This window comes from Bubalus bubalis, chromosome 2 (genome assembly GCF_019923935.1).
Source record: "Bubalus bubalis isolate 160015118507 breed Murrah chromosome 2, NDDB_SH_1, whole genome shotgun sequence".
Classification (NCBI taxonomy): domain Eukaryota; kingdom Metazoa; phylum Chordata; class Mammalia; order Artiodactyla; family Bovidae; genus Bubalus; species Bubalus bubalis.
In genome coordinates, this window is record NC_059158.1 from 66,853,551 (window position 1) to 66,880,567 (window position 27,017).

The following is a 27,017-nucleotide window of genomic DNA, read 5'->3' on the forward strand; positions in this document are numbered from 1 at the left end:
GACTTATCACTAGTGCCACTTGGGAAGTCCATGGGGATTAGTAACTCAAACATTATTCTTTATGTAAAACTTCTGCAAAGTGTAGTGGCAGTTGGTCTACAATATAGTAGTTGTTTGGAAAAAAGAAAAATCCTTGAAGAAGCAAGCAAACAGATGGACTCTCCTCATAAATGAAACACGGTAAATTCTGTAAAATCTCAAAGTTGAGAATACAATTAAAAGTCATTACTTTTCAAAATAGCTCCTGTTACAAGGATTTCCTTCTCTATTACTTCTGTACCCTCAGTGTTTTAGGTTAAAAATCATCATGTAGAAGAAAACATGATTGTGCGATTAGAAATTCAAGAATTGTTGCACTAAAGCTATTATCTGATGTTATTCTAAGCTTGCTGCTGCTGCTAAGTTGCTTCAGTTGTGTCTGACTCTGTGCGACCCCACAGACGGCAGCCCACCAGGCTGCCTGCCCAAAGGTGAAGTGAGGATTACAGGAAGCAAAGTAGATGTTCAGTGAAAGTGAAAGAAAGTGAAATCGCTTAGTCATGTCTGACTCTTTACCACCCAGTGGACTGTAGCCCACCAGGCTCCTCCATCCATGGGATTCTCCAGGCAAGAATACTGGAGTGGGTTGCCATTTCCTTCTCCAGGGAATCTTTCCGACCCAGGGATCAAACCCAGGTCTCCCCCATTACAGGCAGATGCTTTAACCTCTGAGCCACCAGGGAAGCCCACAGATGTTCAGTATCACTACTGAAATTGGCATATTGCACAAGACAAAAATCAATCTCACGTGGGGATTTATTCTTATAGTAAATGACATCTACGTGCTTTTGCAGCTGAAATTTTTAAACATTATAAAGTCAGGCTAGGACAGAAAACCAACTCCAGTTAATTTAGCCAATTTTAAATGGAAAAGCATATATCAAAAGTGAAACATTATGCTCAGTATAATTCATTACTGATAAAGAAGGCTGAGTGCCTAAGAATTGATGCTTTTGAATTGTGGTGCTGCAGAAGACTCTTGAGAGTCCCTTGGACTGCAAGGAGATCAAACCAGTCAATCCTAAAGGAAATCAACCCTGAATACTCATTGAAAGGACTGATGCTGAAGCTGAAGCTCCAATATTTTGGCCACCCGATGGGAAGAGCTGACTCATTGCAAAAGACCCTAATGCTGGGAAAGATTGAGGGCAGAAGGAGAAGGGGATGACAGAGGATGAGATGGTTGGATGGCCTCATCAACTCAATGAACATGAGTCTGAGCAAACTCCTGGAGATAGTGAAGGACAGGGAATCCTGGTGTGCTGTAGTTCATGGGGTTGCATACAGTCAGATATGATTTAGCGACTGAACAACAACAAGGCCTTAACATATTCCTCCAAATTACAAAACAAGATTTACTAGTAAGAAAACTGGCTCGTAGCTCAGTTGGTAAAGAATCCGCCTGCAATGCAGGAGACCTGGCTTCAATTCCTGGGTTGGGAAGATCCCCCTGGAGAAGGAAATGGCCACACACTCCAGTATTCTTGCCTGGAGAATCCCATGATTGGAGGAGTCTGGTGGGCTACAGTCCATGGGGTTGTAAAGAGTCGGACACGACTAAGCGATTTCACTTTCTTCCACTTTCACTGAACATCTACTTTGTTTCCTGTAATCCTCACTTCACCTTTGGGCAGGCAGTTATCATGACCACTATTTCACAGATGAGGAATGTAATAGCTAGCCACAGTCCTTGGGGTCATAAGACTCAGACACGACTTAGCGACTAAGCCATCAGGCACCATACTAAGGCAGTTTGGTTCTAGTTAAGGTATTGTTTCTTCAGTATTTACATAATTAAAAATTTGATTTTGTGCATCAAAATCCTAATAATTCAGAATCTGATCAGAACATGGTATAGTGTTGCAGTTTACAAAATTGAAATATAAAATGCTACACTTTTTATTTAATCTGCCATTCTATTTACTTAACACCTTCCAGATCCCTTTGTCATAATAATAGAATTATCTGGAGGAAAGAATTCTGTATAAAGTAAGTTTGGTAAACTCTGCTTATTCTTGTCTCCCCCAATCCCAACCCAGTCACAATGAATATTAAAGACCTGAGAAGTCCTCAAGTTTTTTTTTTTTTTTTTAATAAAACTGTTTAACTTTGCTTAACCCAGCATTTCTAAAGTTCATTTCAACATGTAATCTTTTGAGCCCCCTCAATATAACTGTTAACATTTCCAGGGATACTAGTTTAATGATTTATAATAGGATAAAAGAGGATGAAAGGAAAATGTTTCTGAACCAGTGAATTCTTCAAAAACTTTCAAAGATTTGTTTACAAATCATATAATTAAACTATGCAGAAAGGTGGTTAGTTTGCCTTAGACTTTTTTTTTTTATATATTTTAAAGTCATTATGCCATTAAAGTATTTCTGTTTATTGTATATATTTTAAAGTAATAAAATTGAATATTTAAGGTCTATAATTTAAACCTATTACCTATTGTCTGGTTTTTTCCACATTAGCAAAAACTCTTACTATACTAGTTCACTGTCCTTATAAATAAGTATTAACATAGCAAAATAACCTTCTATTTTGATTTGCCTCATTTTCCCAAGTATATATCAGAAGATACAGGTGTTAATACCACTGGAACTTTGCCTTACAAATTATTTATATAATCTGAGTAAATTTATATACTTTCTAATTTTGTGCAAATTAAAAACTTGTCATTTATCATTCATTTCACCATTCCTAGGTTACAAGGTCTTCAGTTTGCCACACAGTGCTAAATTTACCCTCTCCATGGTAAAACCTTTTAGTCTTCGTGTTTTCCTTTCAGTGGCTCAATTTACTGGTGTTTCTGAGCAACAGGTAAAAATGGCTCATCTATTCTTCATCAACAATGACATGAAGCAAGATTATATAACAGAATAAGTTTTATTTGTTAAATTCATTAAGGAACTCAAAGAAGGTTTTGAAAATCCTCATAACTGGACATAGTAACACATGGGAACGCCAAAATGTATTTAATTCATTTGTGAAGCTTTAAGATCAGTCCTTTTCTTCATTTTCTTTTCAGTCCTGCCTTAAAATATTGCTTTTAAAGGACTCAGATGTTTTGAATCATGAAAGCTTTGGAAAAGGTACATTTATTGATATCAAATGCTCAGTCTTTGCCACTTGAATTAAACATTTGTCTATGGTACACAACAAAACAGGAGGACGTCATTATTGCATTTTGCAGTTTTCACAGTTCTTTTATGTGATCAATGTACTGATACGTATTTTCTTCCTAATTTAAGATTAATTCCTAGCTCTTATATTACCTATATGATTCTTCCTATTTAAAGGCATTTAAAACTTTAAAAAAAATTATTTCACTATGCATATATTTGGAATTATGTTTATTATAATTGTAACCTCTCCTTCCACCACATTTTATGAGGATCAGAAAAACAGGTTGGTAACTAGATGAGCCATGTATCTATATAATACTGATAATCTATAAAAGCTTTAAATGGTACAGACCTCACAAATGCTTCTTTAAAATATACACCCCCCCCCCCCCCCCAACACACACATACAGTCCTTTTAAGAAGTAATTCTGATGTGTTCCTGAACCTGAATAAACTATAAACTGCACTGGCCTCTCCTACCACATTTCCCCTCTCTAATCTCCCTTTTGCAGCCCCTTCATGCCCATCTCAGAACAAACAATCTGCATTCAGAACAGGACCGTTTACAAGTTGAATGGAGTTATTTTGGGTGAGTCATTGAAAACACAGTACAAAACCTTTCCTCACTCACCAGAAATGCATTTTTAAAATAAAGCCAAAGAGAACAAGGCTTGGCAAGTTTGAGGACAAAATGGGGAGAGAGCGGGGTTTCTGCCAGACTCAGCCAGGATTCTGCTCAACCATTTTTGGCTATTCTTTACATTCAGTTGCACCAACTTTCCTTACCATCACTAACCAAAATGTACAAGATCGAGCAGGTAAGCCATCAAAACTAGGACATTCAGTTTCAACCAGCTCTGCACTGGTAGGTAGGGTCAGTAGATCCTTGAGAATTTAGTGACAGTTTTAAATACCCCCTTTTGTCCCCGTGAATTCAGAAGTTACATACTTACTTAATAATTTCTTTTCTCTGATTAAATTATTTTGACAAATAATGATTATAGGCAATTTTTAGAAAGTTGTGTATAAATTCAGTATGCAATCTTTTAAAGTAAGAGAAGTTTTATGAGAGTTAATCCAACAGTAAGATATTAAAGGAAATAGAGCTATAGAGACAGAAAATAATAATCTAGTTCCTAAGAACTTTTAAAATTGAATTAATATAAGTCTATACAATGGCTTGATAAATTTGGGGGTTTTAATATGCAGGTATTCAAGATTCATGCAACAATGTAAGGTCTTATTTATTTATCTATCTATAAAACATGTCACTCACCTTTTATCCTGCAGAGTGCTTTCTAGCTGAAATACAAGTGATTACTCTTCTACAACCTATTACAGATCAGCTGAAGCTCACATCTCATAAATGAAGAAAAACCTAGAATCCACAAGGAGACATCCTTAACATAAAATGGTAATTTAGAACTCTTTCACTGTAAAATTTGATAGTTCCTGAAAATCATGTTTGACAAAGGTTGACCCAGCACATTACTGTGTGCTAATTAGTACATCCTGTAGAGGATCCTACTCTTAAAAGGGGTCCCTGTTCACAAAGAGTCTATCCCCAAGTGGTGGGGACAAGCCAGGCTCTAGTGCCTGGAAAGTCCCATGGGCAGAAGAGCCTGGTAGGCTGCAGTCCATGGGGTCGCTAAGAGTCGGACACGACTGAGGGACTTCACTTTCACTTTTCACTTTCATACATTGGAGAAGGAAATGGCAACCCACTCCAGTGTTCTTGCCTGGAGAATCCCAGGGACGGTGGAGCCTGGTGGGCTGCCGTCTATGGGGTCGCACAGAGTCTGACACGACTGAAGCGACTTAGCAGCAGCAGCAGCAGTGGATATAATTATGCAAGTATTCTTGAACTCCCTGCAAATTATCAGTTTCCACAGTCAAGGTGACAATTATTGGTTAGGCAGAATGAAAACTCTGTGTTTGAAAGTTAATCTGGCTATGGAAGCATGAGGGTCATAATAAACAAACACATATTTCCTGCTGTAGTTAAAATACAGTGAAGAACTCTGGTTTCCCACATTTTTTTCCTTTTGTGATTAAACAGTTGCTTTAAAGTTATAAAATAAGTACTTACATGACCTTCAAAGCTTATCTCTCCTATCTAAGAATGAGTTTATTGTATTTAATTGTATTGAAGTATGATCTACATATGATCAAAGGTTAAAGGACCAAATATCTATTGGTGGGAACCTCAAACTAAGAACTTCTTCACAGTCTTATTTCAAAACAGAAAAATAAAGCAAACCTCCACTAAAATTTCTTTGAGGCAAGAAAGTTCATTACTGCTGTTTCAGTGGCATATTTGGCCTGGATTCCATTAGTATTAATCAAACAGTTTAAAGTTGTGTTTGTTAATAGATTGTTATTAAATGAAAGAACTACAGGGTAAAGGTCAACACACAGGTTGTTTTGCTTAATTTTTTAAAATTCCCCTGAGCCTATGTCTTTCCAATTTTTTAAAAACAACTCAGGCCAAGTTGGCACCTTAAAACCTTTAAACACTGTAACTACACTAGTGGATAACCAACTTGAAGAAATGCTGTTAGAGAGCATTTATTTCAGTAGACCCAAGGAAATAACAGTGTTAAAAATGGGTACTTTTGATTGAGCACTTGCCTTGTTTCAGACACTGTATTTATACCTGGATTTAGTGTCTGGTTTAATACAACTCTATACGAGTTTGTCCCTGGAGAAGAAAATGGCAACCCACTCCAGTATTCTGGCCTGAAGAATTCCTTGCACAGAGGGGCCTGGCAGGCTACAGTCCATGAGGTCACAAAGAGTTGGACATGACTAAGCGACTAACGCACACAGGCGAGTTTGTAATACTTTGACTTTACAGATACGGAAACCGAGCTTCAGAGGGGTTAGTGCTTGCCCCAGGCCACATACTAGTAAGGGGCAGAGCGGAACCAGGACTTGCCCCCTGCAGAGCCAGTGTTCCTACACAAGGTGTGTGGATGTCTTAGATTCTCCAAGTCTAGTTAGAGAAACCTCGGCAACCATTTATTCTCATCCAACTGAAGGCACTTTGCACTCACAGTTGATGGGCAGAGGAAATCAGTAACCTGCTACCACTCCTTAATTTTACAAAGGAGGAAACTGAGCTGAGAAATTTGCCTGCCTAAGGTCAGCCATCTTAGTGACAGAATTAATTACGGATAAAAACCCGTATCTTAGCAGTCCTACAAACATAAAGGCAGACATTAAAAAAAAATTGTTTTTATCTCATCAATCTTCTGAAAAACTCAGAGAATGTAAAAACAAAGATGTGAGTATCCAGGCTCCTTAGCAGCATGTAACATTACAGAAATTGATACTTTAGGCCCCAAATCTGTAGCTCCACCTAGCCATATTTCTGGAGAGGACTGCAGGTTGGAGACAGTGAGAATCTCTGCAAACAAGTATGTTCTTCAGCTTATGTTTGAGTCCTTTCTTCTAGGATAACATCCTGTTCTCTATTAGATGCAAGACTAACCCAAGACTAGCCCAAGACTGTAATAACCTTGGCCTAGCCGCTTTCTTGCTCTCAGAGGACTTTCTCAAAGGGAACAATGTTCATCATCAAAACGAGGGGGTTTTTTCTTCTCAACCTAAAATCTGGTCTTCCAAGCAAGCTTTGGTTGCCCAGTATAGGACATGACATTTTAAGACTTCGCCTAATGACAGTCGCTCAGTCATATCTGACTCTTTGCAACCCCATAGACTATACAGTCCATGGAATTCTCCAGGCCAGAATATTGGAGTGGGTAGCCATTCCTTTCTCCAGGGGATCTTCCCAACCCAGGGATTGAACCCAGGTCTCCTGCATTGCAGGTGGATTCTTTACCAGCTGAGCCATAAGGGAAGTCTTCACCTAAGAACTATTTTAAACTCTTTTATGAAGAGAAACAACTTTCAGAAAGATTTTCTAAAGAAACTTCAGTCACTACTGTGACTATCTAACCTATGATATGTGGGCATTTTAATACATTTACTCATGATTTAAATACATGCATGCGTGCTAAGTCACTTCAGCCGTGTCCAATTCTTTGTGATCCTATGAACTGTGTAGCCCGCCAGGCTCCTCTGTCCATGGGATTTTCCAGGAAGGAAGTGGAGTGGGTTGCCATGCCCTCCTCCAGGGGATCTTCCCAACCCAAGGATCGAACCCGCTTCTCTTGAATTGGTAGGCAGGTTCTTTACCACTAGTGCCACTTAAGCAGACCAGCAAAGAGCTGGGTGCCTTGCTAGTATCAAATTATTTTCAAGAAGATGGTTTTTACAAAATCACTCTATGATTTGTGCAATGGCATCTGCCTATATTGATTCTCAGTTTGAACAGTGACATGGAATGAAATGTGCCATCTCTAATAAGAATCTTGTTAAGTATATCGCCCTGTATTCTTTATAGGAGAACCTCAGGATAAATATCCTTTTACAATATTTATTCCAAGAAGAGTTAAAATTACCAGGACATTTTTGTTTAATCTCACAGGCACTGGGAGTTGGATAACTGACAAAGTGTCTGTTTTCACACTGGCAGCTAGAAAATTGAAAGCCAAATGTGTGGCTCACTCATGGTAGATGAGTAGGTCATCATGGTATGCATCTTAAACCTTATTCATGGATCTATTCTGTCCCCACCCTTTTTTTTCTCTTTCATCTTTCTTTCTTTTCCTTATAATAAATTGTATAATTTTTGTTATTTCTTTTCTGCAACATGACAAGGACTAGCTAAGGAAAATATGTGAGGAAATATTATGCAAAATTGTTTGTTTCCTACACAAATATTTACATTCTTAGAGGGACATTAGGAGGCATGTAAACAAAGATATTCTGTTAAAGGACAATATTATGGCTAATATTTTTCCAGCCTTTTAGAAATTGTGTTTACAATTTAAGGATAAAAACTTATTTGAACTTTAAAAGCTCTAAGTAGTCCAGAGATACAAATGTGGGAAGTATGTGCCTGACCCCATGCAGTGTACTTCAGCTTGATTATGTTAAGGCAAGTGGGAAACTGTCATCAACTAAGGTTGAAATGCTAGATGAGAGCTAAATTTTAAGGGCCCTGATGTGCTATTCCAAGGGAGTGTATAAATGCCAGTGTGAAGTTAGAAGCAGCTTTCAGTTTTTAACTGAAGTGTTTTACTGAAAGCTATATAACTATAACTATATAGTTGGAAGAATAGGGCATGAGAAAGCCTCAGGCAAGAGAACCAGTTAGGAGGCTAATTAGTGGCAGGGGTTGCAGGATGGAGGTTTATAAAGACTAGAGTTAGACAGTGGAGATGGGGCTGCAATCAGATTTGACATATTAGAATCAGAAGGAAAGTTATGACCAACCTAGATAGCATATTGAAAAGCAGAGACATTACTTTGCCAACAAAGGTCCATCTAGTTAAGGCTATAGCTTTTCCAGTGGTCATGTATGGATGTGAAAGGTGGACTATGAAGAAAGCTGAGCACCAAAGAATTGATGCTTTTGAACTGTGGTGTTGGAGAAGACTCTTGAGAGTCCCTTGGACTGCAAGGAGATCCAACCAGTCCATTTTGAAAGAGATCAGGCCTGGGTGTTCATTGGAAGGATTGATACTAAAGCTGAAACTCCAATACTTTGGCCACCTGATGTGAAGAGTTGACTCATTGGAAAAGACCCTGATGCTGGGAGGGATTGGGGGCAGGAGAAGAAGGGGACGACAGAGGATGAGATGGCTGGATGGCATCACTGACTCGATGGACGTGAGTTTGAGTGAACTCCGGGAGTTGGTGATGGACAGGGGGGCCTGACGTGCTGTGATTCATGGGGTCGCAAAGAGTCGGCCACAACTGAACGACTGAACTGAACTGATGGGTGGGGAGGAAGAAATAGAATGACCTCCAAGTTTGCTTTCTACTTTAGGTAAACGGATAAGTATTGGTGTCATTTAACATGACAGAGAATTTAGAATGATTAGTCTTGTGGAATTAATTTGTTTGAGAATAAAGAGAACAGAGAAGAAAGGAAATGAGTTCATTATTGGACATATTGGATGCAAGGTTAGAAACATAGTACAAAGTTGGAACTATGGATGAAAAGATTGTAAAGGTGTAATGTGTGTCTATGTATACGTGTGTCTATGTGTGTTTGGAATCATTATATCAGACAGCCATTTTTTTTTTTTTTTCCATATCATTCTGATCAGCCTTCTTCCTATTTCCTGGGTAAGCAACTCCAAGCCTACTGAGGCAGTAGTCATCAATGAATTCTGACATATCAAATCTAGTGGATCCTTTCAGCCCTCATTTTCTAGATTTCTTTATAGCTTTTGTCAGGATTGACTATTCCTCACATTTCTTTCCTGATCTTACATTTGCATACTTTATTACTTCCCAGTCTCCTTTACTAACTTTCATCCTTTTACTAGTATAAACTATTAAGTTCTTATACTCTCTCTGACTGAAATGGAGAAGACTAAAGATGGAGGAGTTCTGGGAGAAATAAAAGTTTGTTCAGTGTGTTAAGTTTGAAAACCCATTAGACATCCAAGTGGATATATTGAGTAGGTATTTGGGTATTATGAGGGTTTACCTGGTGGCCCAGATGGTAGAGAATCCACCTGTAGTTCAGGAGACTCGGGTTCAATCCTTGGGTCGGGAAGATCCCCTGGAGAAGGGAATGGCAACCCACTTCAGTATTCTTACCTGGAGAATTCCATGGACAGAGGAGCCTGGTGGGCTACAGTCCGTGGGGTCATAGAATTGGACATGACCGAGCAACTAACTTAACACTTGGGTAAATGAGTATAGAGTTCAAGGGGAAAATCTGGACTAGAACCTCAGTTTTGGAGTCATCAGCATATAAATGGTATCTGAAGCTACAAATTTAGTTGGGGCCACCAGAAGGGAATTGGTGGAGAATGTTAAGATGAGGTATTTAAGGATACTGTCTAGGGGTGCTTCACATTTTCAAGGCAGATAAATGAGAAGCATCCATCAAAGAAGGCTAAGAAAGATCAGCTAGCAAGGTAGGAAGGGAACTGAAAGTGGTATTCAGAAGGCAACTGGGAGAAAAAAGGTTTTAAAGAAGAGGAAATAGTAAACTCTACCAACTTCCTGAGAAGTTGATTAAGATGAAAACTGAGAATTGACCTCTGGATTTGGAAATTGAGATGTTATTGCTGACCTTGACAAATAATTGTGGTGGGATGGTGAAGAATGAAGTCTTGATTGTAGTGGGAGTCTCTAGGGCTAATTCCTTTTAAAAGAGGGAAACAGGAAATAGCTGGGGTAGTCAAATGATAACAATTAATTGGTTATGCCAGAACAAAAGAGCAGGAAAGCCATTACATATAAATATACAAGCATTCAAATCATGAATATCTATGTCTGCTAAGGTTGGAGAAAAGCCAGTTCTAAAGTTTTGATCCCTTGGAGTTTATTCCCACTTGATTTTAATATTAGACATTCTTATAATTATTATACTATCATTTCCCAGTAGCGTAGTCATGAGAAAAGTAAAGGTAGGAACAGAAATACAGACATCTGATGAAGAGAAGGATGAAGATAGGAAAATAGCTAAAAGGAAATGTTGAAGGATTTTTGGTTATGTTTTTATAGGACTGCATGGGAATTAAAACATGTTTACTGGTGAGAAACAGGAACAAGTAGACAGAAAGGTTAACTATACACAGAAAATGTTAGGTATTTGAAGGGATAAGATCTTGAGGATAAAAATTAATTTTAGAAGGTGATTTCTTTCTTTTAAATGGGAAGGAGATATAAATGCACCAGTGTAGTTAAATTTCCAGAGTAAGATAATTTAAAGGAATTCACACCTACTCTCCTATGTGTACTCTGAGAATATGGCCAGATCATCTGCTGAAGTGATGGAGTGTGAGCCATAAGAGAGTAAAGGTTTGGAATAGTTGCTATTAACAATGGAATAAAACTACAAGAGAAGTAGAAACTTCTATAAGCACCTTATAAATACTGCCTCATTTATTCATCATAGTATCTCTATGAGATGTGTTCAGTTATTATTTCCTTCTTACAGATGAAAAAAAGGAGTCACACAGAGATCGTGCTATTTTGCTATGGGTACCCAGCTGGTAAGTGGAGGAGCCAAGAACTCAGCTTTGGTGGTCAGGCTCCAGAGTCCGTGCTTTTAACCACTTTACAATGCTGGTAACAGTGATGTAACTTCCTTTAGCAGGCTTAGGTGCACTGGAGTGGGATTTCAAGAGACAAAATTTTGGATTCCTCCAGGAGAGGATTTCAGTGCTTAAGTGTGATGACAATAGAGAGATTAGGTGATGAGATAAACCACAGAAAGAAGATTGGATAGAAGAGGTAGGGCAGGGGATGAAGAAGCAGGGTCATAGAAGGATTTAAAGATGTGAATCTTTGCTATTTTCTTAAGGTTTTGAATTATTTATGAAGCCTAACTGTTAGTTTGCTAGAAGTAAAGAAGAGGGATAGTTGAAAGGAGCAGGAACACTATTAAGATACTATGATTGTGAAATGTAATAAAGAGAGGTGAGGAGTTTCCAGGAAAGACGGGGTAGCATTGGCAGTAGATCACTGAAGTCCAAAGGAGTTAAAGGCCTGGGCAATAGAGGCAAGAAATGATGAGTCCAGGGTGTTGGGTGGGGCATCTCTGTAAATACTGAAGTCACGTATGAATCACTCCAGATGAGACAGGAAACAGGGCGGAGAAAATGGCTGCAGAAACCAGCAGATGACAATGTGAGTTTGATGAAGGAATGAGAAGTGGCCTAGGATGAGAGAGCAGTCTGACGACACAAACAAACTCCAGACGGTGGAGTCATACAGGCCAACCAAACTTTCTTGTAGCCACCTGCCTCTGTGAGTATGACAGGAAAGCCAAAACGGCCATTACCCCAAGATGTGTAAACTGGCAGCATTCCTGAAGAGCTTTTTAAAGGAGTTGAACTTTTGAAATGATTAAAGCCTTAAATTACCTCAGAGGCTCAACACATTAACAAAGTAAATATTAGCACAGTTAATCTAGCCCATATAAAACCATTATCATGTAAGTACAAATAGGGCCCTAAGGATATGGATATGTTTTAAAAGGTGGGAGAGTGGAAGGAGGAAGAGAACACAGGAAATTGAGGTTTTGGCCATGGGTAATGTGAACTAATATAAAGGAAGAAGAAAGAGCCAGCAACCATGTACATGGAAAACCTCTAACACATGCCCTAGGAATGATGTAGAAAAGGGGAAGTATGCAAATGAGCCATTTCCTTCTCATTACTTCAGAATACTCATTAGAACTTTTTTACTCATTTTACATACAGTAATATGGGCTTTCCCTGTTCTAATGAAGTTAAAAGCCTCAGAAAACAAAAAATAAATTTTTATAGAAAAAGATCCCACCCCTGAATTAGAAGGCAGGCTAAATTACATAGTTACAGAACGAACTACCTAATATTAGAAGAAATTGTGTTTCAGTCAACAAAAATTCAGATTTGCCTTGGTGACCTGCCAAACCATCACTGCTCCACTTTCTTCCTTACCAACAGAATCCTTTTTATTCCACTGGATATTGGCTTCTACATATAATACTAAATGGTACATTAACCATCTTATACCATGAGTAGAGAGCTTGCAAAGAAAAACCAAGATTCTGATAAGTTTCCCAGATTTAGGAAATAATAATGCAAGGTCTCCATTAAATTTGAAATTTCAGTTAACAATATCTCATGGGCTATACATTATTTAACTAAAATTCAACTTGTTGATTCTGACAACTTGTTGATTCTCAGGATGAAAACATGGAAAGTTGGATAGATCCTAAGTCATGGATGAAGTAATTGAGTGGCTGAATAGCCAACTCTGCATGAATGCTAAGCCGCTTCAGTTGTGTCCAACTCTTTGCGACCCTATGGACTATAGCCCACCAAGCTCCTCCTCTTGTCCATGGGATTCTCCAGGCAAGAATATTGGAGTGGGTTGCCACGTCCCAAACAGGGATCGAACCCGTGTCTCCTGCATTGGCAGCTGAGTTCATTACCACTAGCACCACCTGGGAAGAATATTTTCATATTGGGCATATCTTCCTTACTGTTAAGCCAATTCTTGTTGCATTTTCTGTTACTCACAGCCCAAAGCATCCTAACTAATGCAGTTTTATCAGCCCTCTCATTTAGCAAGTCAGTAATACATATCATTCATCCTTAAGTATCAACTTACAAATTCTAATTAATAGTGTCAAAAGGGTTCTTTGTGAAAGTTCTTCATTATGAAGCCCAGGTATATTTTCTGAATGTATAGTTTTACATCTTTGTGTAGTTCTCCATAAAAATTATTTATGTGTAATGCATAACATGTAACGTTTCCCTCTGCACAGTTTAGCTGGATTAGATGTTCTCTAAGATCTATTCTAGTTCAGAAAATGTTAATTATTATGGGACAAATGAAAGAAACATGGGCAGATATTTTCTTACTTGGTAAAGCACCTAACAATAAAGATTATTCAGTGTTGCTGCTGCTGTTGCTAAGTTGCTTCAGTTGTGTCCGACTCTGTACGACCCCATAGACAGCAGCCCACAAGGCTCCCTCATCCCTGGGATTCTCCAGGCAAGAGTACTGGAGTGGGTTGCCATTTCCTTCTCCAATGCATGAAAGTGAAAAGTGAAAGTTGAGTCACTCAGTCGTGTCCGACTCTTAGTGACCCCATGGACTGCAGCCTACCAGGCTCCTCCATCCATGGGATTTTCCAGGCAAGAGTACTGGAATGGGGTGCCATTGCCTTCTCTGTATTCAGTGTTAAAAGGAATTATATAACAAAGGGCTTCTTTTGACAGTAGTCACTTATTTTAAGAGTTAACAGGGCTATATTTATAACATTTGATGAAAAGCAGTAATTCAACAACTCTGACATGGAGTTTCTTGAGTTATGAAAAGAGATTAGAATGAAGTCCTTTATGTAATTACATAGTTTTGATTCTTAATATCCCAGAGTACAATATAACTTGTGGCAAAATAAAACAAGATAAATAACGAAAGATTTCTAAATTATTATAATCACAGGCTAAGTGACCCTGAAAGCACCAAAAATTCTGAATTTTCTATCCATTTCCAAAGATTTACCAAAGGGCCAAATCAGTTTGTAAATGCCCTTCAAGTTCTATTTTCTACCATGAGTACAACCACAGTGTTTTATAAACAGTAAAAGTTTTGCTTTAACTGACCTCCTTCAGTCAGTTTGGAGATGGCTTAAGCTGACAGGTGCTTTTTATGTGGTGATATATGTGTGCCTATACACAGAGCTGTGTGTGTGTATGTCTGTGAGTGTATATGTGCACTAATTATGCTTGTGAGCCGTCCAGAGGTTATTACATCAAGAAGCCTCTGCTCTAGCCCCCATGTTCATCCTCAAGGCAGATCCAGCTGCACAATACCAGAGCAGGTGAAGTCGGTTTTCCCAAGATCTACAGGCCTGGGGAATGGAGGGGGGCTACCAAGGAGATTGTAATCAACACTTTTATCTGGCACAGTAGTACTCTTCAAAATTATGCTCTTATCTGAAACTAGTCATCTCATCTCTCTCCCCTCCCTTTCTTTACACAGTTCTATTTAAATGTAATTCTGCTGTCTTTCCAAGCTTGCCTTCTAAGAAAAACTAAAACAATGCAGTTACAGACACCATTTATTTTAGAAAACTGTCCACTTACCACTGCTGCCACTCATGCACACATTTGGATGGACTTCCCATGCACACCCCTCAACAAGTATATCAAAATATCCAGCAAAACCGAGTAATTTCTAAGAAAGAATTTTTCTTTCTCCTTAGAAAAATAATTTTATCCATTTTGGATTTTAGAAAGAAGAACTGTGGTACATGCATGCATAGCCACACACCTCTGCAACAGACTTGAGGGGAGAAAAAGAAAGAATAGAAACATTTAGCATTCAGTGGGTTGGTTCAAAAACACTGGAGATTGAAGAAATATATTTAGAAGTTAAAAATATTTTCATAAAATAATTTTCATTTGAGATTGATTTTAACCTATATAACAGGATGTGTTGCTTCGCTGCTTCCCCCTAAAAGTTAATAATCATACAATACAGGGACCATTCATTGAATTGACCTTGGAAGGATATTTCTAGCTTACTGTTTCCTTCTTTATATTATTTATTTATACTAGGTAAAATTTTGTCTCCATGTCTCACATAAAGAAGAAACAGAAATATAAACTATCAATGGAAAAGAACACTTCTCCAGGGTCATTTATTTGAAATATTTTTAAGGGAATTTCCTTCCTCAATTTTAATTATCTAGTAATAGCCTTTAGTTTTCTACTGTATCCAAGTATTGCTACTCTCAGAGGTACAAGTTGAATTCAAATATCATTTCTCAGATAAATAGTGCTAACCATTAAATAAAATTTCTTAATTTATTTTCCAAATTATTTTTAAAAGATGATAAAAATTTAAAACTATTGCATAAATATGACATGAAAGATATGGGTTAGGTCATGGTGTATGCTTCCTAAATAGCCATATAGAGTATTCATTTGGGTCTACTATTGCATATGTGATTTTATTTAAAAATTTTTTTAATTGGAGGATAATTGCTTTACAAATGTGTTGATTTCTGCTGTACAACAATACAAGTAAGATACAACTATTTTTATATATATATATATATATATATATATATCTCCCCTCTCTCATGAGTCTCCTTCCTCCATCCCATCCCACCCCTCCAGGTCATCACAGAGTGCCAGGCTGGGCTCTCCGTGTTATATAGCAGCTTCTCACCAGCTATCTGTTTTACACATGATAGTGTATATATGTCAGTGCTATTTTCTCAGGTCGTCTTCATGCATCAGTACAGTTCAGTTCAGTTACTCAGTTGTGTCCAACTCTTTGTGACCCCATGGACTGCAGCATGCTAGGCCTCCCTGTCCATTACCAGCTCCTGGAGCTTGCTCAAACCCATGTCCATCGAGTCAGTGATGCCATCCAACCATCTCATCCTCTGTTGTCCCCTTCTCCTCCTGCCCTCAATCTTTCCCAGCATCAGAGTCTTTTCAAATGAGTCAGCTCTTCACATCAGGTGGCCAAAGTATTGAAGTTTCAGCTTCAGCATCAGTCCTTCCAATGAATATTCAGAACTGATTTACTTTAGGGTAGACTGGTTGGATCTCCTTGCAGTCCAAGGGACTCTCAAGAGTCTTGTCCAATTCCACAGTTCAAAGGCATCAATTCTTCGGTGCTCAGCTTTCTTTATAGTCCAACTCTCACATCCATACATGGCCACTGGAAAAACCATATTTTTGACTATATGGACCTTTGTTGGCAAAGTAATGTCTCTGCTTTTTAAGATGCTGTCTAGGTTGGTCATAGCTTTTCTTCCAAGGAGTAAGCTTTAATTTCATGGCTGCAGTCACCATCTGCAGTGATTTTGGAGACCAAGAAAATAAAGTCTGTCACTATTTCCATTGTTTCCCCATCTATTTGTCATGAAGTGATGGGACCAGATGCCATGACCTTCCTTTTTTGAATGTTGAGCTTTAAGCCAGCTTTTTCACTCTCTTCTTTTACTTTCATCAAGAGGCTCTTTAGTACTTCTTCACTTTCTGCCATAAGGGTGGTGTTATCTGTGTATCTGAGGTAATTGATATTTCTCCCAGCAATCTTGATTCCAGCTTGTGCTTCATCCAGTCTGGCATTTTGCATATTGTACTCTGCATCTAAGTTAAATAAGCAGGGTGACAATATACAGCCTTGATGTACTCCTTTCCTGATTTGCAACCAGTTTATTGTTCCATGTCCAGTTCTAGCTATTGCTTCTTGACCTGCATACAGGTTTCTCAGGAGGCAGGTAAGGTGGTCTTTAAGAATTTTCCACAGTTTGTTGTGATCCACAGTCAAAGGCTTTAGCGTAGTCAATGAAGCAGAAATAGATGTTTTTATGGAGCTCTCTTGCTTTTTCTATGATCCAGCAGATACTGGCAATATTATGTCTGGCTCCTCTATCTTTTCTAAACCCAGTGTGAACGTCTGGAAGTTCTTGGTTCACATACTGTTGAAGCCTGGCTTGGAGAATTTTGAGCATTACTTTGCTAGCGTCTGAGATGTGTACAATTGTGCAATAGTTTGAACATTCTTTGGCATTGCCTTTCTTTGGGACTAGAATGAGAACTGACCTTTTCCGACTAGAATGAAAACTGACCTTTTCCAGTCCTGTGGTCACTGCTGAGTTTTCCAAATTTGCCGGCATATTGAGTGCAACACTTTCACAGCTGTATCATCTTCCAGGATTTGAAATAGCTCAGCTGGAATTCCATCACCTCCACTAGCTTAGTGATGCTTCCTAAGGCCCACTTGACTTTGGTCTCCAGAATGTCTGGCTCTAGGTGAGTGATCACACCATTGTGGTTATCTGGGTCATGAAGATCTTTTTTGTATAGTGCGTCTGTGTATTCTTGCCACCTATTTTTATTATCTTCTGCTTCTGTTAGGTCCATACCATTTCTGTCCTTTATTGTGCCCATCTTTGCATGAAATATTCTGTTGGTGTCTCTAATTTTCTTCAAGAGATCTCTAGTCTTTCCCATTCTGTTGTTTTCCTCTATTTCTTTGCACTGATCACTTAGGAAGGCTCTCTCACTTCTCCTTGCTATTCTTTGGAACTCTGCATTCAGATGGATATGTCTTTCCTTTCCTTCTTTGCCTTTAGCTTCTCTTCTTTACTGCATATGTGATTTTAAATCTCTAAAAACAATCTAGCATCTTTGAAAGAACCATGTACATATTTTCTACCACCAGTAATTTAACACAGTAATAGAAATGTCCTTGAATATTCAGAACACACTGCCTGCAAGCCTCTAGTACTTCTTTTGTTGAGTACCAAAGGTAGTACCATTTTATTATCCTTGCTGCTGCTGCTAAGTCGCTTCAGTCGTGTCCGACTCCTAGTGACCCCATGGACTGCAGCCCACCAGGCTCCTCCGTCCATGGAATTTTCCAGGTAAGAGTAGTGGAGTATGCCTACTTTAAATGCTCCTCAATTGCCTTCAGCGTGCTTCCTCAATACAATCCTGTTTTACCAATTCAAGCTCGTATCCCACTGACACAAACAGTCTTCTCCATTTGGTTGTATCTTCTTTCTCTTCAGTAAATGTGGTCCCCCACTCACCACCACCCCCACCCCCAACTTCATTTCCTTGTTCTTGCCACCAGAAATGCATTCTCCTTTACCTTCTACTCTTACTCGAGTGCATCTTTTCAAAAAAACTCTTCCTTAGTGTTTTAGTCCATATGCTGCTCTTGCTGTCATTTAATATTCGATTGTTCTGATTCCTGTTAGCTAGTTTATTCTTATGCTTTTTTGTAAGCTCCACCCCTTCTTGCATTCTGAAACACACTGGAAGTTTCTGTACCAAACTTTGTTTATTCATTGTTCGTTTTTGTACAAATCAAATTTCTAGAAATGCTAAGTCAACAAGTAAAAGAAAAAAAAAAAAGAGGGGGTTTACTTGTACGAAAAACTACATTCAGGATCCCTTTCCCTTATTTTGGAATGTAGTTTCTAAATCTTTCTCCTGCTGGCTACTAACAGGAATATCATTTCAAGTTTGGATCTGCTATTCCCCCTCTTTCTTCCTTATGGTGCACAGGTAATACAGTGGTCTTCAAATTTGTTTTTTAGGAAGAGTTTTTTGTCACACTCATTCTTACCCGGAATTTCAAATATGTGAAAGAGTTTCAGCAGAATAATTTTTATTTAAGAATGTAGTGTGTGAGAGGGAAAGTGAAGTCCTGCCTGCTTGACCCTTCCACAGTGGCTCCTGAGGCTCCTTGGAATTCTGGAGGCACCGTGTAGAAACATCAGAAACCTTTGTCTTGGCTCTGCTCTCTTTTCTTTGTTCAGGCTTGTGCAAGTCTCCTCAACCTTAAAAGCAATGAACTTGATCTTCAGAGACCATTCCTATGAACTGCAAAGTCTCACAATGCCAGCAGTACTCAAAACAAATGAAAGATTCAAGCCTAGTCTATTTTGTATTCTATTATTGTTTTCAGTCAACATTTTTAGATACTTTATTATAAAAAAATTGGTTGATATTTGATAAAAGTTAGTATCAAGGATTGATTAAAGATTTGAACCATTCAGGGGGTATTTAGATTCTGGTTTGTACATACCTTTCATTATCAGTAAATTTTGAAAATTCTACTTTGAGGTAGCATTTCAAAAAAGAAACCAAAGTGTGTATTCAACATTCACAACGTCTAATGGTCTGTATTCCTTCAAGGAAGCAAGCAGTGTAACACAGTGTTCCTACATAGAAACAATCTGGTATAAATATCAGTCAGATATTTGCTTTGGCGGGTGTTTTCCCTTAACAGAATGTGTGAAGAAATACACAAACCTAGTGTCAGGCAAATGCCATTGAAGAGCACTATCATTCCAGTTAATAAAATATATTGGTGAAATTAGGCCATTTCATTTTGGCTGTATTTAAAAAACTGTCTCTACAGGGCACTGATTCATTTGTAATGGAAAAAAAGTCAGGCAAAATACCAAAACAGTAAGTTCCATTTGATTCCGAGCAACCTGTTAAATAAACCATCTCTGCTTTTAACTGCAGAGTACTTAAATGTGCCTGCCAATGTCTGTAATTTTTTTTTTAGAATTCCTGGTTTCCCCATCAGATAAACTTGATTCAACTATCAACATAAAAGTCCTTTAGCTGTCAGTTTGGCTTGATCAAAACAACTTTTGAGACTACTAAATCTTTTTACCAAAACTTTTCATTTTACAAAATAGATTTATAATGTGAAAATCTAAATGAAAAACCCAACTCATCCAAGTGTGTATATATAAGAATGCTGCTGCTGCTGCTAAGTCGCTTCAGTCGTGTCCAACTCTGTGTGACCCCATAGACGGCAGCCCACCAGGCTCCCCCGTCCCTGGGATTCTCCAGGCTAGAACACTGGAGTGGGTTGCCATTTCCTTCTCCAATGCATGGAAGTTAAAAGTGAAAGTGAAGTCGCTCAGTCGTGTCCGACTCTTAGCGACCCCATGGACTGCAGCCCACCAGGCTCCTCCGTCCATGGGATTTTCCAGGCAAGAGTACTGGAGTAGGGTGCCATTGCCTTCTCTGATATATATGAATATATATATATAATTTTAGAAATATTTATTGCTAAATATAGTTATTTCTAATGAGTTAAACTTTGCAAATAAAATACAATTATAAAACTTACTGAAAATTTAATTTTTTACCATATAACCCTTATTACTGACAGGTTAAATGAAAATTTAAAAACACTTAAATTAATCAGTCTATGTACATTTTTATTCATTCAGTAAGTAGTCATATCATGCTTTTTGTACAAGGAGATACACCCAGATAGGAACTGAGTACTAAGATTTTGTTTCTGATACCCAGAAACTTGCAAACTACTGAGAATCATAATGAGGAACGTCAGTATCAGGTAATTATCATCTTAATTGTATGCTGCTGCTGCTGCTGCTGCGTCCCTTCAGTCGAGTCCAACTCTGTGCGACCCCATAAACAGCAGCCTACCAGGCTCCCCTGTCCCTGGGATTCTCCAGGCAAGAACACTGGAGTGGGTTGCCATTTCCTACTCCAGTGCATGAAAGTGAAAAGTGAAAGTGAAGTCGCTCAGTCATGTCCGACTCTTTGCGACCCCATGGACTGCAGCCCACCAGGCTCCTCCTTCCATGGGATTTTCCGGGCAAGAGTACTGGAGTGGGGTGCCATTGCCTTCTCCGCTTAATTGTATAGGCGAATACTTTAAATTATCACTTTAAAAAAATGTTGAAAAGCAAGTAAGTTCTGAAAATGAATCAAAGGGGAACATTTTTGCCTGGAGAAGCAGTGAGGGATTCCTGGTCATACTTTCTTTCCCTTTTCCTGTAGAACCAATATTAACCAGCTTTAAAAGCTATAGGTTATAAACAAACAAACAAAGTTTCTGGTGAGGGTGAGGAGAATGATTTTGACTTGGGAAAGCCCGATGGAGAAGGGAAGAGTAAAGATACAAGAAAGAAATGGAACTAATATACACTGAGTACTTACTTAGCAATTGAACTTTTGAGTCTTTTAAGACACTTGTTTCTGCTTAAGGGGAACCAGTTAGAAAGCTACTGAAACCACTGAGGTAGGAATAGAAGATGAGCAAATAGGATTTCTTATCTTGCTCTATTTAACTCTGTCCCAATTGGCCAGTCCTTGAGGGAAGAATAGAAACTAATAGAAAATGTTAAATAAGATTTTCTTTCATGTATTCATGCCTTGAATTTAGTGATCATCAATGTTTTTATTTGGTTTAATTAAGCTATAAGTTACAAGGGAAATGGTAAATAAAGGTAATGCTCAGAAGAGATATTATGAAATGCGTTTTTGGAATAGATGCTACCCGTGAATATAACTGCTACTGATAAGGCCCATAAGAAGTGTAATATAACCATGAAAAGACACTTGAAAGTAAAAAGATGTTGAGTTTGGGGTCTTTAAGGGAAAGATCCCATTATTTTTCAATAGCTGAAATACATCAAAATAAAATCCCAAAGCAAAGCATTCTGACAGTTAAAATGTTGTAGTTTCATTTTTATTTAAAAGCAATCTCTAACTATACATTTGTGTTTCATTTATCTACATCAGTTCTTTATTTTATGTTCCAAATAAATTTCCCTCAAATTTCTAGCAACAGTAAATGGGAATCTGGTTCTTCCTATTTCTCCAAAGTTAAATATCTTAAGAGTAGAAAGACAGGCAATAATTTGAAGTTATGTATGCCTTCCAGAGACTCTATACTTAGTTCATTTTTATATTTAACTAGTGAGAATCTATTATCATTGGTACATTTTTACATCACATATCATAGAATTAGAGTGCATCTTGTCTGAAGACAAAGTTTCTAAGAAAAAAGCCAGATATTTGTGCTCAAGTATAAAACTCTCTGGTAGGAAATGATGACCAAAAGTAAATCAGCCTTAGTGCATATTTTAAAAATAAAAATTATTTGATAATTGCTTCTGTTAAGAGCTAGTTACATGCCAGCTAACCTAAAATATTGATAGGAAAGGACTTACGTGTCATACTAAATTACAACTGTATTAGTTTCACTTTAAGAGGAAACATTTTTTGAACTTCTCTGGTTCAGGCTAGCCACAGCAATATCAGTAAATCAAAATTCCCATAGTTATTTTATTGTCAACATGCCTATCTCGGTATGCTGCTTCCTATATTATAAAGTAATAGCATTAAGTGCTGTGAAATTCCATATTTTACTTCTTGTGGTATGCAAATTCCTCACAGAAAATGTACATATAATGTTCAGACATTATTAATTTTGACAATAATCAAAAGTTTTAATTTGGCTATTTAAATATGGCTCTTAAGGAAAAATTGCTATAGAACAGGATCTGAAAAAAAAATTTTTTTTCATTGAGAGGCCAGATAGTAAATGTTTTAGAAATTTATGAGCCTAATGGTCTCTTGTCACTAGTCAGTCCTGCCACTGCACCACAAAAGGAGCCATACGCAGTATGTAAGTGACTGAGCAGGGCTGCCTTCCAATAAAACCATATTTTCAAAAGCAAGTGGTGGGTCAGATTTGGCCTTTGGGCCATAGTCCACTGACCACTGTTATAGGACATATAAACATTTTATATTTTCTCTGTTTAACAAAGATGATTGAACCCCCCTATATTTAATATGTATTATATATTATTAAATATATTGAAATTTGTGAGGATCAAACAAACCCATGGGGAAGGACTTTAAACACTAAAAGTATTGATCAAAGTGTACAAATGTCTAGTTTAAGATAAGTAAGTCCTGGGGACCTAATGTATAATATGGTAATTATAGTTAATAATACTGTTTTATATACTTGCTAATTGAGTAGATCTTAAATGTACTGTGGTGTTGGAGAAGACTCTTGGGAGTCCCTTGGACTGCAAGGAGATCCAACCAGTCCATTCTGAAGGAGATGAGCCCTGGGATTTCTTTGGAAGGAATAATGCTAAAGTTGAAACTCCAGTATTTTGACCACCTCATGTGAAGAGTTGACTCATTGAAAAAGACTCTGATGCTGGGAGGGATTGGGGGCAGAAGGAGAAGGGGATGACAGAGGATGAGATGGCTGGATGGCATCACTGACTCAATGGACGTGAGTTTGAGTGAACTCTGGGAGTTGGTGATGGACAGGGAGGCCTGGCGTGCTGCAATTCATGGGGTCGCAAAGAGTCTGACACAACTGAGCAACTGAACTGAACTGAACTAAATGTACTTACCACATAAATGGTAATTATGTGATATGCTAGAGGTATGAACCACCAGGAAAGCCCATCTAGCTGTAAACATATCAGGACACCTTTTCTAATAGTATAGTCAGCGAGAATTATTTCATGTTTCTAACACTTGGGAAGATTTGGAAATATGTATTATTTATGATCCTCTATTATGGTTAATTCTATTATAAATAGGAATTATATTTGAAACTAATTTGGCATTTTTGGACTTTGTATTTCAAATACATGGAACCAGCAGTATTTCTTTTTTTCTACACCTAAAAACTAAGGTACTGATTTTTTTTAATGAAATATAGTCTCATTAATTGGAGAAGGCAATGGCACCCCACTCCAGTACTCTTGCCTGGAAAATCCCATGGACGGAGGAGCCTGGTGGGCTGCAGTCCATGGGGTCGCTAAGAGTCGGATACGACTGAGCGTCTTCACTTTCACTTTTCACTTTCATGCATTGGAGAAGGAAATGGCAACCCACTCCAGTGTTCTTGCCTGGAGAATTCCAGGGATGGGGAAGCCTGGTGGGCTGCCGTTTATGGGGTCGCACAGAGTCGGACACGATTGAAGCGACTTAGCAGCAGTAGCAGCAGCAGCAGTCTCATTAATATAATATAAAATTAGTATCATTGACATATGATTATTCGGTATGACGAAATTAGGAAAAAAAGAAATGAGCTAAAGAAGTTACAGTATCAGCACTGTTGCCAAGGGAAGCTGATGTCACTGTCATATGGAAAAGTAGAGAAAATATTGAATCTGAAGTTCTCCATGTAAAGTGGGAAATATAAATTCTGACCTAGCTAGACAAAGATACTCCTTTAAATTATTTTAATGTAAAGAATGTTTAGATTAAAAATTGTGATTTATCCATAATAAATTATCCATAATAGATTGAGGACAATTTATTATGGATTGAAGAGGGGTCCCCTGGTGACTCACATGGTAGACTCTGCCTGCAATGCTAGAAGACCCAGTTCAACCCCTGGGTCAGGAAGATTCCCTAGAAAAGGAAATGGCAGCCCACTTAAGTATTCTTGCCTGGAGAATTCCATGGACAGAGGAGCCTGGTGGGCTATAGTCACAAGAGTCAGACACAATTGAGCGACTAACACACATTCAATACACTGAAATATCCAGATTGCAGTGACAGATGACTCACAGATTTATTACATTAAAATGTTTCTGCTTCAAAGACAACCAAAAAATTGCTTCAGAGTTTTAGAGAAACATGTTTCGGTGTTTTCAGAGTCTCAAAAGAATCTTAATTGCATAAATTATGATACCACATTAAGTGTTCTTAGGAATAACTATCACAATTTAGAGAGTTATGACTGTAAAAATATCTTGTAATAATATTACATAATCTAAGGAAACATTTCCAGTTAAGCAGGTGGATATTACATAATTTGCATTTTTAGAGCGTATAAGGGGAGACAAGAGTGTTTCAAAAGATAAGGGAACTAACAATTCCAGTAACATCATCACTCATTTGAATTAAGATCAAACACTAGACAAGTTAGTGCTAATCAGATGTTTTTCTGACCTATATAAAATGATTCAGCTCTCCCACATCTAGTTACTAGTGAAAAATTAATGAATTATTTAATTGTTTGCTCCAGGTTTGGGAATGTTCTCTTTAGATTCTCAAGCAGATATGAATTTGATGCATACTTCTATATTAGTACTTATCATATTACATCATAGATATTTTATATTTGTGCACATAGACATTCCTAGTGCTTAACACAGAGTTGGGCACTCAGTCACATTTTATTGCTTAAATTGAATTCAAGACTACACCACAGGAGTTCTGCTGTCACTGATATTAACAATATTAACAATGTGAAGATGGATGATTTCTCAATTTGCTGGCACCATGCAAATCACTTTTCTACAGACTATCCGGGGAGTCATTAGATGGACAAAGTTGTCTTTCAGAGCAAGGAAGGTACTGTGTTAAAATTTCCTAAAGTGCCCAAGTACCTTAGATTTTAATCACTTCTTAATAAATGGTTTCAATAGTAAACTTGCGCTATTAGGACCCACTATTATTTTGAGATAGTCTACTGTTGGGAGTAACAGAGAAGAAAATGGCAACTCACTCCAGGATTCTTGCCTGGGAAATCCCATGGACAGAGGAGCCTGTCCTCTGGCTAAAGTCCATGGGGTTGTAAAAGAGGTGGACCTGACCTAGTGATTAAACAACAAAGACTGTTAGGAGTAAAGATTAAAGAGGCCCTAAGCCAACACTTCTCTGTAGCCCATCTGTAGGAACAAAGATGCTCTAGAGATGATGTACTGCTTTAAGAATGGTTAGATTGAAACACCAAAATTAGTATATTTGCTTCACACAAGAAATCAGGAAGATGTTTTTCCTTTAGAAACAAAGAAATTGTAACATATAATTCTAATGCAGATAAGTTTCCTCAGGGAAGAATACCTAGAAGAGGGAAGTGGCAATTTCTCTCAGTCATTCATGAGGTCATTTTCCCTGTAAAATATACACTACCTGTAGACAGATCTGCCCTCCCCAGGCCCGAGGCATACATTATATTTAAAAGTATTTTGACTTACGCCTCAAAATGAATGAGTACTAACCTGTCCATCTAAGGGTACTGAATGGGGCCTGTGCATCGCATACAAGCATTTGCGCTGCCTCTTCGTGACACGTATTTTCGTATTTTCGTGACTAGTAGAAAAGAACCACTTCAACTTCTTCCCCTTAAAACCATGCCCCAACCCTACCCCAAACTCCACATTCCAGATGAGCTGATCTGTTGTAAATCCTGAATGTTTGTGTCTTCTCTCATAGCCTTGTGGTACCTTCTCGTGCCGAGCATCCTCTCCGCTCCGTTGTCTGCCGTTGCCTCTGCTTAGGACGCTCTCCAACCCCCCGAAGCCCGCGATCTAATTCCTGTCCACACGTCAAGGCCCGATTTAGCTGTCAACTGCTGTAGATGCCATCCCCAGTCCTTCCAGATGAGTTCAGCATCCTTTTACCCGTGCTCCTGCAGCACTGTGCAGAACTGTCCATTCATTGTGTGTTTGTCTCTCTTTTAATAGTTAACCCTGATGACAATGTCTGCTCCATTAGCTTGTCTCTAGTAACACAAAAGCAAGGAGGCAGCATGGAGAAAGAGCTAAGATTTTGGAGTTTGTTGAGGCTGTGGATCTTAGTGTTACTTTAGGCAAATTGCAATCTCTCTATGGCTTGATTTCATAATCTGTAAAACAGATATAATACTGTCTACTTTGCAGCATTCTTAATAAGCTTTCAAATACATACTTGCTGCCATTTTTTTAAGCACTTTGCTTGCCTTATCCCATTTATTCCCCAGCACAACTCTGTGAGGGACGTAGTTTTATTATTTATCTTCTATAGTTAACAAAACTGAAACATAGAAAAATTAAGTAACTTACCCACAAATACCTGGCTAATAAAGGCATAACCAGGATTTGAACCTGGGCGGTCTGACTCCGGAGCACTTATAAGTTCTGTACTGTATTTCCCTTTACATTAAAATTCTACAGTGTGGTTCAGTTAATTGGTTTGAGTT

The 27,017-nt window shown here is 38.1% G+C and overlaps 1 protein-coding gene and 1 long non-coding RNA gene across 4 annotated transcripts in view; one reads left to right on the forward strand and one right to left on the reverse strand.

Annotated features, from left to right (window-relative positions):
* The window catches only part of ITPRID2 (ITPR interacting domain containing 2), a 99,185-nt gene that overhangs the window by 41,578 nt on the left and 30,590 nt on the right, over positions 1 to 27,017 (reverse strand). Inside the window, exon 1 of one of the 3 annotated variants that reach the window (XM_044932750.2) lies at positions 4,444 to 4,545. The exons of the other annotated variants lie outside the window; for them this stretch is intronic. The gene's annotated coding sequence lies outside the window, so the exon portion shown is untranslated. Of the gene's footprint in view, positions 1 to 4,443; positions 4,546 to 27,017 lie in introns of those variants that run through there. 3 annotated transcript variants of the gene reach the window in all.
* LOC102403302 lies at positions 4,155 to 26,514 on the forward strand. The gene is made up of 3 exons (XR_003106102.2): positions 4,155 to 4,581; positions 11,200 to 11,254; positions 26,273 to 26,514. It is a non-coding gene; the product is annotated as an uncharacterized LOC102403302 (long non-coding RNA).